This window comes from Miniopterus schreibersii (assembly GCF_964146895.1).
Source record: "Miniopterus schreibersii genome assembly, chromosome: 4".
In the NCBI taxonomy this organism is placed as follows: domain Eukaryota; kingdom Metazoa; phylum Chordata; class Mammalia; order Chiroptera; family Miniopteridae; genus Miniopterus; species Miniopterus schreibersii.
The window spans coordinates 101845256-101859513 of NC_138105.1; the positions used below are offsets into that span (position 1 = coordinate 101845256).

At 61.0% G+C, this 14258-nt stretch overlaps 1 protein-coding gene across 17 annotated transcripts in view; it reads right to left on the reverse strand.

Moving 5' to 3' along the window:
* SUN1 (Sad1 and UNC84 domain containing 1) overlaps positions 1–2389 on the reverse strand; it is a 43593-nt gene extending 41204 nt beyond the window's left edge. For 3 of the 17 annotated variants that reach the window (XM_081134279.1, XM_081134272.1, XM_081134266.1), the window contains exon 1: positions 1838–1921. The gene's annotated coding sequence lies outside the window, so the exon portion shown is untranslated. Of the gene's footprint in view, positions 1–144; positions 235–1837; positions 1927–2311 lie in introns of those variants that run through there. The other 14 variants (XM_081134280.1, XM_081134273.1, XM_081134277.1 and 11 more) reach the window with 11 other exon arrangements.
* Positions 2390–14258: the final 11869 nt, after the last annotated feature.

Sequence of the window (14258 nt, forward strand, 5' to 3'; positions counted from 1 at the left end):
GGGATGAGCACGGACAGAACCGAAGCCCAGAGATGAACCTGCACGTTCACGGTCAACCCATTTCCTGCGGGCGGGCCAGGCCCCTCAGCAGGGTGCCGGCACAACTGGACGTCCACATGCAGAAGAAGGGGGCTGGAGCCCTACCTCCCACGTGCACAAAACCAGCTCCACGTGGGTCAATCAGCTACAGCCATGAAGAACTGACAGACACGGGCAAGTCAACGTCACCTCTGCTTCACAACGGCTGCCTCGCTATGGCACCAAAAGTGAGAGCAGCAACAAAGACCCAAGTAAACTGGGCTTCCTCAAGGTTGAGCCTTGGGTGCATCAGAGGGCACGCAAAGGGGCATCCCGGAGGGCCAAGGCGTGTGGAAAGGGTCTGGCATCCAGGGAGCTGGGAACGCTGCTGTGGACGGAGGGCGTGGGGTGGGGGTGCAAGGAGCCTGCTGTGGGTGCAGGGTGCACCGTGGGGGTGCAGGGGGCCTGCTGTCGAGGGAGGGTGCAGGGTGGACGATGGGGGTGCAGGGAGCCTGCTGTGCACGGAGGGTGCAGGGTGGGGGTGCAGGGAGCCTGCTGTGGACAGAGGGTGCAGGGTGTGGTACAGGTGCAGGGAGCCTGCTGTGGACGGAGGATGCAGGGTGGGGTACAGGTGCAGGGAGCCTGCTGTGGACGGAGGGTGCAGGGTGAGGGTGCAGGGAGCCTGCTGTGGACGGAGGGTGCAGGGTGAGGGTGCAGGGAGCCTGCTGTGGACAGAGGGTGCAGGGTGAGGGTGCAGGGAGCCTGCTGTGGACGGAGGGTGCAGGGTGGGGGTGCAGGGAGCCTGCTGTGGACAGAGGGTGCAGGGTGAGGGTGCAGGGAGCCTGCTGTGGACGGAGGGTGCAGGGTGAGGGTGCAGGGAGCCTGCTGTGGACGGAGGGTGCAGGGTGGGGGTGCAGGGAGCCTGCTGTGGACAGAGGGTGCAGGGTGTGGTACAGGTGCAGGGAGCCTGCTGTGGACAGAGGGTGCAGGGTGGGGGTGCAGGGAGCCTGCTGTGCACGGAGGGTGCAGGGTGGGGGTGCAGGGAGCCTGCTGTGGACGGAGGGTGCAGGGTGAGGGTGCAGGGAGCCTGCTGTGGACAGAGGGTGCAGGGTGTGGTACAGGTGCAGGGAGCCTGCTGTGGACGGAGGGTGCAGGGTGGGGTACAGGTGCAGGGAGCCTGCTGTGGACGGAGGGTGCAGGGTGAGGGTGCAGGGAGCCTGCTGTACACGGAGGGCGCAGGGTGGCGGGCGCAGGGTGGGGGCAGCGCAGGCCGCCTTTCTGAGGGGCGCCCGGCCCCTGCACCCCGCGCAGCCAGGACCCCACGGCGGCGTCGCGGGCCGGGGGCGGCGCGGGTCAGGCGGGGCCCTCACGAGGGGAGCGAGGCGCCCGCGGCTGCGAAACGAGGACGCGGCGCTGCGAGCTCGGGGACACCGACGGGACAGAGGGACAGTCCTCGGGGGCGGGACGCGACGCGGGACCGGGGGAGCCCGGGCGACGGGGAGGGGCGGGCTCGAGGCCCTACCCGAGGACGCCGCGCGCCGGGCTGAGGGGGGCGGAGGACGGGGAGGCGGGACAGAGGAACGGGGGGACGGGGGAACGGGGGGACGGGGAGGCGGGACAGAGGAACGGGGGGACGGGGGGACGGGGGGACGGGGGGACGGGGAGGCGGGGCGCCCGGCCGAGGGTCGCGGGCCGCGAACACCGCAGACGCCGAGAAGGCGGCGGCCACTGGCGGGACCCGCAGCCCCCGCCCGGGGTGAGGGGCCCCCGCCCGCCCGCCCGGTGAGGGGCGCCCGCCCGGCCCCCGCCGGGTCCTCACCTGCCTCGCGCCGCCGCCGCCGCCTGAGGCCTAGTCCTCGCCGCCCAGGCCCGGAGCAGACCGTTCCGGCGCCAGCCAATCGCGGGGCCAAGGGCGGGAGCAACGCGGCCGCCCACCAATCCCGACCGCGCCACCCGAAGCCCTCGGCCAATGCGGGCGCGTCCTACCTAGAAGCGCGACCAATCACGAGCGGAGGCTGAGTCGCGGGCGGGCGGGGCGGCGTCTCCGGGACGACAGGGTCCCCCGAGGGCGTCCGCCAGGCCCGCTTGCGCCCGGCCGCCCGGCGCCCCGCCCCGCCCCGCCCAGCTGCGCGGGGTGCGGAGCGGCCGGCGCCCCGCCCCCAGGGGTGCACCGCCCCGCGGAGGGACCCCGCTGCCCCCGCCCCGGGCGCCGCTCCTCCCCCGCGGTGCCCGACCCGCGCCCGTCGGAGCCTCGGGGCGCGCGGCGGGGCGGCGGGAAGCGCCTCCGTCTCACCCGCCCCTGCGGAGCAGCCGCCGGCTCCCGTGGGCCGGGGCGCTGGCGGCCCGAGGACAGTCGCTTCTTCCCCGAGTCCCCGCCGCGCGCCCGAGAAGGACGTGCCCCCCGAGCTGTGTCCGCGGGGGGCCCGTCCTCGCCCCGCGGTCTCGGGGAGCGGGGCCGTGTCGGGGCCCCTCTTCCACGGGCCGGTGCAGGGCCGGGGGGCAGACAGGCGGGGCCGCCTCCGCGTGGCGGGGAGGGGGCGGGGGGAGAGGTCCGCGTGGCGGGGCGGAGATGGGGGAGGGGACGGGGAGGGGTCCACGTGGCGGGGCGGGGACGGGGGGAGGGGCCCGGGGGGCCCAGCCCCGCGCCGCGGGCGCACCCCCCAGCCGGTCCCCAGCCCCGGGACGCGGCCGGAGGTGGCCCTGGTCGGGAGTCACAGTTTAAGAGAAACGAAGCGGGTGACATGGCGCGGTGCTTCCCCGGGACTGGTTACTTCGTGACGCCCGCACGCGGCGCGGCCCGTGTCACCAGCTCGGCGCACCTGCCTCTTCCAGCGGCCCCCGGACACTGGCACCGCCCCCCGACACTGGCACCGCCCCCCGGACACTGGCACAGCCCCGGCGGGGGGCCGCCCCTCCCGACACTGCAACGTGAGCAAAGGCAGCTTTACAAACGGTCACCAAAAAATAAACAAATAAAAACTAAAGGCTCACCAGCCCGGCTGGTGTGGCTCCGTCGGCTGAGCGCCCTCCGCGCCCCCAAAGGTTGGATTCCCGGTCGGGGCGCCTGCGGGGGTGCAGGCTCGTCCTGGGTGGGGTGGGGGAGGCGGCCGCTGGAGGATCCTCTGCCCCCCCTCCCTTCCTCTTACTCTAGAGTCAATTTTAGAAACAAAAGCTCAGGGGCGAGTAAGGAGCACACCCACATGGCCTGAGGGCGTGGGGGCGGGGGCTCTGGTGGCCCGGGGGGGACCGTAGGTGCTGGGCAATGAAGGGGAGCCCACAAAATCCTGCGGGTCCTCAAGGATAGCCCCAGCCCTGGGCGCTGGACCACCCGCCCGGTGCTCTCCTCTCGGGACCAAGTCCGCCCGGCTGGCCCGGGCTGTCCGCGTTGGCCTCAGCTGGGACCCACCGGTTCCGACACTAACTGGACGGCACCGGCTGGGACCGCTCTGCACCCGAGAGTTGGTTGAAGAGCCCACCTGGTCCCTCCGCTGCTCCAGGCCCTTCGCACGGCCACAGGGACCTGGAGAGGGCCTGGTCCAGCGCCCGGGAGGCCGGCGGAGACAGCACTGGTCAGTGCGCGTGGCGGCCGCAGGGAACCTGGTGTCCTGCAGGTTGGTAGAGGGCTGGAGGCAGCTCCAGAGCAACGCCGCGTCTCCCCGAAGAAGGACGCGGAGCCCCACGGGGTCGTGGGGACTCGGGCATGAGCCACACTCAGGGCGGGACCAGCTGTTCCCTGGAGGAGGCAGGTGCTGTGACGCACGTGTGGGCACGGGCACGGGCACCGCGCAGACCCACACGAGGCGCAGAGGAACCGCGCTCTGGTCCTGCCCGGGCAGGGGCGTCGCAGGTTGGTTTTCTTATTTGCCGAGATCTGTGTTTTGCACAATAAACTCGATGACACTGTGTTCCGGGTGAGTGAACACCCAAATAAAAGGAGCACTACAGTGTGAGGGAGATACTGAAGGTGGGGAGCAGGCGTTCTTAAGTAAAACCGCAGAGGCACAAACCTTATGGCGAGGCCCTGATGGCCCGGGGAGAGAAGCATCGATGTGAGGGACGCACTGATGGGCTGCCTCCCGCACTCGCCCTACCAGGCCCGGGAACAGCCCGCAACCCAGCACACGCCCTTGGCCAGAATCGAACCCAGGACCATTCAGTCCACAGGCCGATGCTCTGACCACTGAGCCACACCAGCCAGGGCGGTATTCGCCATGTTTATAACAGGCAAGGGGCCACCATTTAGAACATGTGAGCAGCTCCTGCAAATCGACAAGACAAAGACAGGAACACAGTAGAAAACCGGGCGGAGGGGCCAAGAGGCAGCCCACGGAAAGAAACCCCCCGCACACCAGGAGTCCGAGGAGATCCTGAAGCCCATCAGCAATCAAAGCAACTCCTCAACTCTGCACCCCGTGGGATCAGCAACAACCGGAGTGGAGACAGCTCCGAGCACTAGTGGGCTCGTGGAGGGCACAGGGGCACGACAGACACCCGTGCCCAGTACCTCACAGACCTGCTCCGAAGCCCAAGGGAAGGGGATGTCACAGGCCCTTCTTGCCGAGGTGCCCATCCTGACTCTCTGGGAGGTAAACAGACTGGCTGCGCCCAAGTCGGCAGCAGCGCCAGTATGTAACCAATCTTCCGAACCCAGACAGCAGTTGGATTGACCTAGGCAAAGCATGACAGACAGACAGCCTGCTGGTTAAGGTTATGGGTCAACTGGCCTGGGCCAGGGGGTGCCCAGATATTCAGACATTATTTTGGGGGTGCCCTTGAGGATGTTTCTGGATGAGATGGACATGTGACTCAGCAGGCTGAGTCAAGCACATGGCCCTCCCCACGAGGGTGGGCCTCGTCTGGCCACTGCAGGCCAAAGTGGAATGAAAGTCCCAGTAGGAAAGGGTTCTCTTTCTCCACCTGACTGTCTTTGACCTGGGACCTCAGTCCTCTCCTGCCCTTGGACTCGGACTCGGACTCAGACTGGAGCTTCCACTGTCAGCTCTCCTGGTCTCCAGCTCTCTGGCTGCAGATCCCAGACTTCTCAGCCTCTATAACCATGAGAGCCAACTCTTATATTGTCAATTTTATTTTATTTTTTATTTTTTTAAATATATCTTTATTGATTTCAGAGAGAGGAAAGGAGAGGGAGAGAGAGAGCTAGAAACATCAATGATGAGAGAGTCATTGATCGGCTGCAGCCCGCAACCTGGGCATGTGCCCTGACCGGGAACAGAACCCTGATCGCCCGGATCCCAGGTCGACACTCAACCGCTGAGCCATGCCCGGCCGGGCTTATATTGTCAATTTTAGATCAACACGAATTATATCTATAAAAAATGTTTGACTTACTGTGATCATATTATCTAAATATATATTACATACCCAAACAATATACATCTTATAGACATCTATATGTATCATACATAAATTGATAAATCAATCTCAATCTCTCTCTCTCCCCCTCTCTCAAATCAATCAGTCAATAAAAAATGTTAGGTCAAGGCAGAGAAGCAACACATTCAAACTTCCTCTACAAAGAGATTCCCTTTCACACCTTACCCCATGGGCGTGGAATAAAGTAATGGGCATAAGATGGAAGGATATATATATTGTGTTATTTTCCCCAAAGGGTTAATGGGAAGAGGTGGGTTGGGGAGGCAGCCAGCTGGAGCTGTGTGACCTCGACCAGAGTCTGGGCCTCTCTGAGCCCCAACTGCCTCCCTTGTAAAACGGGTAACGACGCCTGCTGTGGGGGCCCCTGGGGGACTGGCGATGACGCGTTTGCAGTGCCTGTCCTCTGGGAGCACTGAGTAAACAAGAACCTTTGTTATATAACGATGACAGGACGGAACCTGCCTTCAGCTGCGCCAGGGAATGTAGGGAGGTGTCGAGGGCAGGGGGCAGCTCTGGGAGTGGAGACCACGATCCCAGACCGAAGCCCGCCGCAGGGCCTCGGGGGCGGGGCAGGGCTCGGGTCCCCTGTGGGCTGGCCGGCTGGGCACAGGTGCGCCGGGCTAGTCCTAGGCAGAGTCCCTAAAGCTCCTGCGTAAACTAGCAGCCCAGGCCCCTGGGCTGAGGTGGCACCTCACAATTCCGGAGTCATCTGAAAATCAAACCCAAGTTCCAAAAGACACCCGGGAATGTAAGCAGGTTGTTGTGGGAACCGGTCCACACCTACTCACAGGCGGCTGCCCGCTGAGAGCAGCTCAGAATTGTCTTTCACGATCCATCGTGGGAACCACCAGGTCTGTTCTGAGGAGTCTGACAGATGGTGGGCCCGCTCTGCGCGCGGAGCCTGCTGCTCCCGCTTCTCACTCGAGAAGACAGACCCTGGGCCCGTGTTCCGCAGGTGAACAGCTGGCGGGCGGGGGCACGCTGCAATCCCAGGCGCCTGCCCCCGAGGCCCGTCTTCTCACCGCTCCTGAGCGGACAGGGCAGCATAGGACGGCTGAGGCAGGCGTCTCACCTGCACCCTGGCGGGAGTGGGGCTTGGGGCAGAGCCCCGCGGGCGAGCGCTCACAGGCCCGAGGCCGCAGCAGACCAGGGCAGCACCCGCCCTGCTGAGCCCCCAGGAGGCAGCAGCTCCGGGGGCTGGGTGAGCTCACACCTCCACTGGCCTTTTGGCTGTAAGCAGACTCCTGAGAGGGGAAGGAAGACTGGCTCAGAAACCCGAGCCCGGGCTCTGCGCCTCTGGATCAGCTGTCGCGGAGACGAGAAGGCAGGGCCGGGAGTCAGGTGAAGGGAAGTACGCAGAGCAGTGCCTCAGAGGCTCAGGCATCAGCTCGACCTCTGCCCGCACTGGGTCTCCGTCCAGGGAAAGGTGCCGGGAGAGCATGTGTGTCCACAAAGAAACACCGTCTTCTGCGCCCGTGGCAGTGTCCTGTGGCCAGCAGCGAGGCTCCCAGGCCCTGGTGTGGCTTCAGACGTGTGCCCGTGGGAGTGGTAGAAGGACCATGACAGAGGGCCAGACAGTCCCGCTCTAGCCAGCGTTTTGTTTTTATTTTTTGTCAACCCTCCCCCGAGGATATTTTTCCATTAATTTTTTTAGAGAGAGTGGAAGGGAGGAAGAGAGAAAGGCATATCGATTGGCTGCCTCTGCTTGTTGGGGCTGGGGATCGGGCCTGCAACCGAGGTACGTGCCCTTGACCAGAATCAGACCCGAGCCCCTTCAGTGTGCGCCGGCCGAAGTGCTGACCACTGGGCCACACCGGCCAGGGCCCCAGTTTTTTCACAACCTAGAGGCTCCTCCTCACCCCTTCGAGGTTCTTCCTCTGATGCTGAGAGCTCAGCACCGTCCTTGGCTGTCTTATTTCTGACTACACATCATGCCTTGAACACCAGTCAAAGCTGATGACGCCCGAATTCATGTCCCCGGTCGGGAGCCATCCCTGACCTGGACACAGACGCCCTGCAGCCTCCGCCAGCCTCTCCGGGAACCCCACCAGCATCTCCAACCTCACGACCCCAAGAGGAATGCTGACCTCACCCACCTGCTCACCTCCCTCACGCCGGCCAAAGGCAACCTGCTCCTCAGTTCCTGAAGCAAAACCGGAGCCGCCGGACCCTCAGCTCCGTCCGCAGGGCTGTGGCTGAGCCTTTAAAAACAGATGCGTTGGAGCCTGTCCCACCCCATCGGAGACTGGCCCCTGGCCCCTGCCCACAGCCTTTGCTCAGATGACCACAGGAGCTCCCACACTGGGCAAGGGGAGCACGGCTGGAGGGGGCCTGGGCGAGACCTTCAACGCCTGGGGACGGGCTTCCTGGAGAGAGAAAGTGAAAGCCCGTAGGGTCTGGGGAAGGAGTTTCTGGGGGAGGCTGCACTGGGGAGTCCTGAGCAGCGACGTAAGATGTGCCCACGTCGGAGGCTGGGCGCCGGGGAGAAAGCCGCTGTCACCACAGCAGCCAGCTTTTATTTTCTGTTTCACAAGCAATACAGATGCATTGTAGGAAAAACTTGAAAAAGAAAAAAAAGTACAGAGAGAGGAAAACTAATACCACCTTAAAACATCGTCAGAGACCCACAGAAAACCAGCTGCTTTACAGCGTTTGACTTTTTTTAAAGAAAAATGGGTTCCGGCACGTTTCCTGTGTGACCGGCCCTTCTCGCTGAAGGAACGAGTTCTCCTCGTGTTTCCCTGGGGCTGGAGGTGTTGCAGGTGGACGGGCCCACGTGTTTCCAGTTTCCGCTGTGAGCGGACACAGCCGAGCCTCGCGCTTGTCCCTGACCTGCTTCCTTGACATAAATGCCTGGAAGTGGAATCGCTGGGTCAAGGGGAAGGGACCTTTGGCCGAGTGTCTGTTACAGACCATCCAGCAGAGGACACGCCCGCCCTCGGGGCCCCTGGGCAGCGAGTGGCTCCGGCTGCTGGGCCAAGACTCCCTTTGCTGCCCCAGAATTAAATGCTTTTACACTTAACTTCTCGGGTCATCGTTAGGGATGCTGTGGGCTGCTGGCTGAGTGGCTCCCGTGTGTCCTGACCTGGTGTCTCAGGACACAGGTGTCATACAAGTAATCACTAGGCCAAAGATGACAGAACAGAAGCCAACATGGGCACCCAAACGGGCCTAGGCCACTGCCCAGACCCCAGCGACTCCAGCGGGGCGGGGACGGGGCAGCTCCAGGGTGGGCCCCTAGTGCCACATGGCAGTGTTGCCCGGGACCTGTGGGCCCCCACTGTGGTAACAGTTACTGTGCAGACAAGACTGGAGACTGGACTGTAGTTGGGCGAGAGCCCACAACTTACGTTGTACCATGTAAGAAACTTTAAAACGGTCTACGTGGGGGGAGGGGTTGTCTGTGAAGACGAGCTTTCATTTGGGGGGCCCGATGACCACTCTGACTTGAAGAAAACAGGTCTGGGGGGTCTCGGTTGGGTCTCTGTGGAGGAATCCTGGGAAATTCCCAAGCAGCCTGTTTTCAAGCCAGTGGCTTCCAATTCCACAGTCCCTGGCCCCTCTGCCTTCAGCCCACCCACTTAACGTCAAATGAGACACCAGCTGAAGACCTTCCCCCCGGCTCTGGCCAGCTGTCCTCCTGAGTCAGCTCCGTGGCCTTCCCGAGGCAGCATCGTGGTGCCGCCCCTCCTCAGAGCAGCCCCCACGGCCCCACGCGAGCCGTTGCCCCCTTCCCGTGGCTGCAGGTGCACCCCAACACCTGGAATGGGCTTAGGGGACACAGCTGGACCTGCCTGCCCTCCGCAACACCGATAAAATGTAATTACCCACATGTGTGCCTTCATTTTAATGTAAAAATTAAAAATAGCTGTTTCTTTAAAACCCTGGATTATTCTGTTATTTTTCCGTTACATAAATGCTGTTATTTAAAAACAAAACAAGCATAGGACTAGTTAGTGTAAATAGTAGTAATTAATAGTAGAAATCATGAATAAAAATAACAATATTTATATAATGTTTCTGTCTGTCTTCCAATATAGCAAATTGTAAAAAGTAATAAATGGAGCCCTTAAAATGGAGCCCTCAAAACTAAGCAACATAGTGACCCAAAGAACTGTTTGCAGAGATACAAGAAAGCAGGTATGATGACTGCTGGACGGATGGCTACACAACTGAAATTAAAAACGTCGTGTAGGGCCCTGGCCGGCTTGGCTCAGTGGTCAGAGTGTCGCCCGAGGACAGAAGGGTCTTGGGTTCGATTCCCAGTCAAGGGCATGTACCTCGGAAGCTGTGAGGGTTCAGTCCCTGGTCCTGGTTGGGGAGCATGCCGGAGGCAATCAAGTCGATGTTTCTCTCTCTCTCCCCCCTTCTACTCTCTCCACTCTCTCTAAAAAAAATCAATGGAAAAAGTATCCTCTAGTGAGGATTAAAAACAAACAAAAAATCGTGTAGAATATTGTCACTACGTGGCGTCATCCGCACCAACAGAGGAGCCTTCGTGCTGTTCCTCCCCTTCTCGTGAACGCCTGCTGCCCCGGTGGCCTCCAGGGCCCAGCACAGGCCTGGCCCACACCATGGGATCAACAGTCCTGTAGAATGAGCCACTCTGTAGGCTTCTGTCCCAAGTGCCAGGCTGTTGCCCAGCCCAGCCCCGCAGGAGAGGCTGCAGGCCCCCAGGGCCTGCTCCGCGTCCTTGGCCACACTCCCTCCTGGCAGAGAGGTCTGCCAGCAGTTATTTCAGATGGTTTGAGCTTTTAGTAGCTCTTCATCAGCCTTTCATGCCACATACAGAAATTTGTTGTAGGACAAGCCAGTGGTATATAAGGAAAACTACATTTTAACCCTAGGCTTGGGACCGGGGGAATGGGCTGTTGGGTCAGGCACAGTCTCTGGCTGCGATCATGACTGTCACGCCCTCTTCATGTGTGTAAAGCACCTTGGTGATTATATCAACTACGGCAGGTAAGTGGCTGTATGTCCCTGGCATAGAGAACTGATGGGTCATTTTGGAATGGCCTCCGGAAACAACTGGTCCTGTAGCCAAGCGATGTTGGTAAATGTTCAATGCCAGCTCTTCTTAAACGAAGATCCTCACCTTTGGCAGACATTGCCCAGAATCCAGGGCAGCTCATGGGTCCTGCTACCTGGCAGCACCCTTGTGGTTACTCACCCTGGAGGGTGCCCAGGAAAGCCATTAGCCAAAGCCTGTTTGTCTTTTATCTTACAATTAACAGAGTAGCAATGGCCAGCATTTATGAGCACGGCCTCCGTGGGTCTGGCTCGGTGCTGGGCTCTGCACTTGCGGCCTCGAAGGCTCACACAGCTCTTCCATGGGAGGACACCGAGGCTGCAGGGTGAGGGGCCTACTCTGCTTGCAAGTGGGAGTTTAACACTTGAAACCCAGGTCCGTGTGAATGCCACAGCCGGAGGCTTCAGCCACTGTGCCAGCTGCCCCTCATAAACAAAGTCTAGAAAACATGAAAGTTTAAAAAATTAAAAAACCCAGAGATTGCTTTAATCCCATCACTCAGGTCAGTTTCATGAACATTCTCACATCTGTTCCATCACTTTGCTATGCACATTTATGTATATTTTTATAAAAGGGGATACTATCTGAGCTATTTATAACCTGCTTTCTCCATCTAACAGCCCCCATGCAGACTCTTCGTGCCTCAGACAGAAACCAAGCCCTTGGTGAAGGAGTCTGCACAATGTCTTCCCTGCTCCCCCCAGGCCTTGCTGAGATTAGTGACGTACAACAAGGTAGGTGGGGAGTGGGAAGGGAGGCATCAGGAGATGAGATTTCCACAAAGTGGGAAGGAGGAAAGTGGAGGAGGTGTGGGGGAGGAGGCAGCCCCAGAATAGGCACTGGAGGTGGGGGGATGGGTGGGGCTGGCCTCGGGGGATTAGCTAAAGTGGGGTGGGGAACAACTGCTCCCTCCCACGCCCAGGCCTCGGCAGCTGGCAGCTGGCTTGGCTCCCTTGTCCAAAGCCAGGCAGCTCTTCTCCAAACAGAGGAGCAAACAGCTTGGGAGCGCTCCTCCAGGGGCTTGGGTTTCCCAGGGAGTCCTTCCTCAGACTGGCACCTGGGAAGGTCTCCAAGGGCCCTCCCCTTCCCTGCCTCGGGAAACAAAGGCAACACCTGCGACAGGAAGCTCCGGCCAACCTTACCCTGAGGACTGGGGTCCGTCCCGGAAGCTGAGCTCCCTGGGACGTCCAGTACGTTCTGCCCACACCCCCAGATGGGGAAGGCACAGAGCACTGGGAACTCACATTTCTCTCGTGGGAACGTGAAATGGTGCAGCTGCTTTGGAAAACGGATCAGCACGTCATCCCATACACCAAAAGGTTGAGGGTTCGATTCCTGGTCAGGGCACACACCTAGGCTGTGGGTCTGATCCCCGGTTCTGGCGCATATGAGAGGCAACCAATCAGTTTCTCACATCCATGTTTCTCTCTCCCACTCTCTCTGAAAAGCAATGGAGGCTATAAATAAGGACCTATCAATAATAACCTTAAGAACTTTAAGGGGGAGATCAACACCAATACCGTCATCGTTGTGGACTTAACACCCCACTGACTTCACTGTGTAGATCTTACAGACAAAACGTCAACACAGAAACAGTGACTAAATGACACACTAGATCAGATGGATTTGATATTTACAGACCATTTCACCCCAAAGCTGCAGAATATACATTCTTCTCAAGTGCATATGGGTCATGCTCAAAGATAGATCACAGGTTAGGACACAAAACCAGTCTCTACAAGTTTAAGAAGATTGAAATCACATCAAGCATCTCAGATCACCATGGCATGAAATTAGAAATCAACTACAATAAAAACATTCAAACACGTGGGGGATAAATAGCATGTTATTGAACAATAAGTGGGTTAAACAATAAGATGAAGAAAGAAATCAGCCCAGCCGGGTGTGGCCCAGTGGTTGAGTGTCAACCTAGGATCCAGGCGATCGGGGTTTGATGCCGGCCAGGGCACATGCCTGGGTTGTGGGCTCGATCCCCAGTTGGGGGTGTGCAGGAGGCAGCCGATCAATGACTCTCTCATCATTGATGTTTCTATCTCTCTCCCTCTCCTTTCCTCTCTCTGAAATCAATAAAGATATATTAAAAAAAATAAAAACCTTCCTGGAAACAAATGAAAATGACACACAATAACCCAGAATCTATGGGACACAACCAAGGCAGTCCTGAGAGGCAAATTCATAGCACTCCAGGCCTACCTCAAAAAGCAAGAAAAATTTTTAGTAAACTCTAACCTACAACTTATAGAATGAGAAGGCTCCCCTGTGAAGCTATCTGGACCAGGGCTTGTGTGCTGGGAGTTTTTTTATTGCTGCTTCGATTTCATCAGTTGTTATTGGCCTTCTCAGGTTTCCTGATTTTTCCTGATTCAGTTTTACATGGTCTCACTCCTATGTGGAAGCTAATAAATAAAATAGACTGAGGAACAAAATAGATCCAGAGACTGAGAAGCGGGGTACAGCCTGAGGGGCCTCAGGGGGAGGGAGGGTGGGGGAGACTGAGCGCAGAGCTCATATGCACATGCGCATAACCCACCCACACAGCCGATGGTGTGGGGGCGGGGGAGGGGCCAAGGGGGAAAAGGGGGGACACCTGCAACACTTTCAACAATAAAGGTAAGCCTAAAAGAATTAAAAAAAAAAACAAACGTATACAGGAAAACCACCGTGGGGGAAAAGCCATGAATAAAGTACCCCTGGGTGAGGATTTAAAAATCAAACCAAGGCCCAGCGCCCATCGCGCTGGCTCGGGCGAGTCACCCCGACAAGGCCGCGGGGAGCGGGGGGCTCGCGCCGGCTCGGCCGCAGCGGGGGGGGGGCAGGCGGCGGTCCGTCCGTGTGTCCGTCTCCCCACCCGCCGCCTAGACACCGGCAGGAACCGTTTAAACCCCGCGGGCGGCCGGTCGGACGCGTCTTCACGCGCAGCCCCGCACCCTCGCCCGCGGGCGTCTGTCCCCCGGCGTCGCGGGGACGGGAGCGGGCGAGCCCGGGCCCCCCGGGGCGGGGAAGGGGACGCCCGCCGGGCGGGGTGCTCCCCGCCGCACCCGGAACGCGCCGCCCGCCCGGGGCCTCGCGGGAGCCGCCGGAGCCTGCGCATGCCTGCGCGCCAGGCCGGGATTGGCCGAGCAGGGTCACGTGGCCGCGCCCTCGCCGCGAGGGCGGCTGGGAAGGGCGGCCGGGCCGTGCGCGTGCGCGGGGTGCGGCTGGGGCAGGTCCCGGCCCGCGGGGGGCGGGCGAGGCCCCCGTGGGTGCCCGCGTCGGGGGAGTGTCGCGGGCTCAGGGCGCCTCCCACGGGCTCCTCCGGGCGCCGCCCCGGCCCGTCCGCAGCGGCGCTGTTCGCGGGCACACTGCGCTGCCCACGGGACGTCGGGTGTGTCCCGCGGGGCGGAGCACGGCGCTCGGGAGCGGGCACGAGGCTGCGTCTCGCGGCGGGACCGCCTCTGCAGCCCTCGCGGGACGCGTTCAGTGTCGGGGGGGGGGGGGGGGGGCACGAGCCGAGCCAGCGGGAAGCGTGTGCGCGCCGCGGGCCCCCCACGCGGGCGGGGCTGAGCCGTCCCCGCGGGCTCACCCCACGCCCTGGCTCCCGCGGCGCCGACGGCGGGTCGGGTGCAGACGCCGGGGCTCGGGCAGGGCCGAGGCCGGTCCCGGGCGTTGCTGGCCGGTCTCCAGGGGCCCCCGGCAAGGAAAAGGCAGAGCGTCCAGCGGGCGAAGGGCAGCCCGGGGACAGCCGCCTGCACCCCTGTCGCCACCAACCGGACAGCGGGCTCAGGAGGGCGGCGCCGGAGGGTCGGGGCTGTGCCCT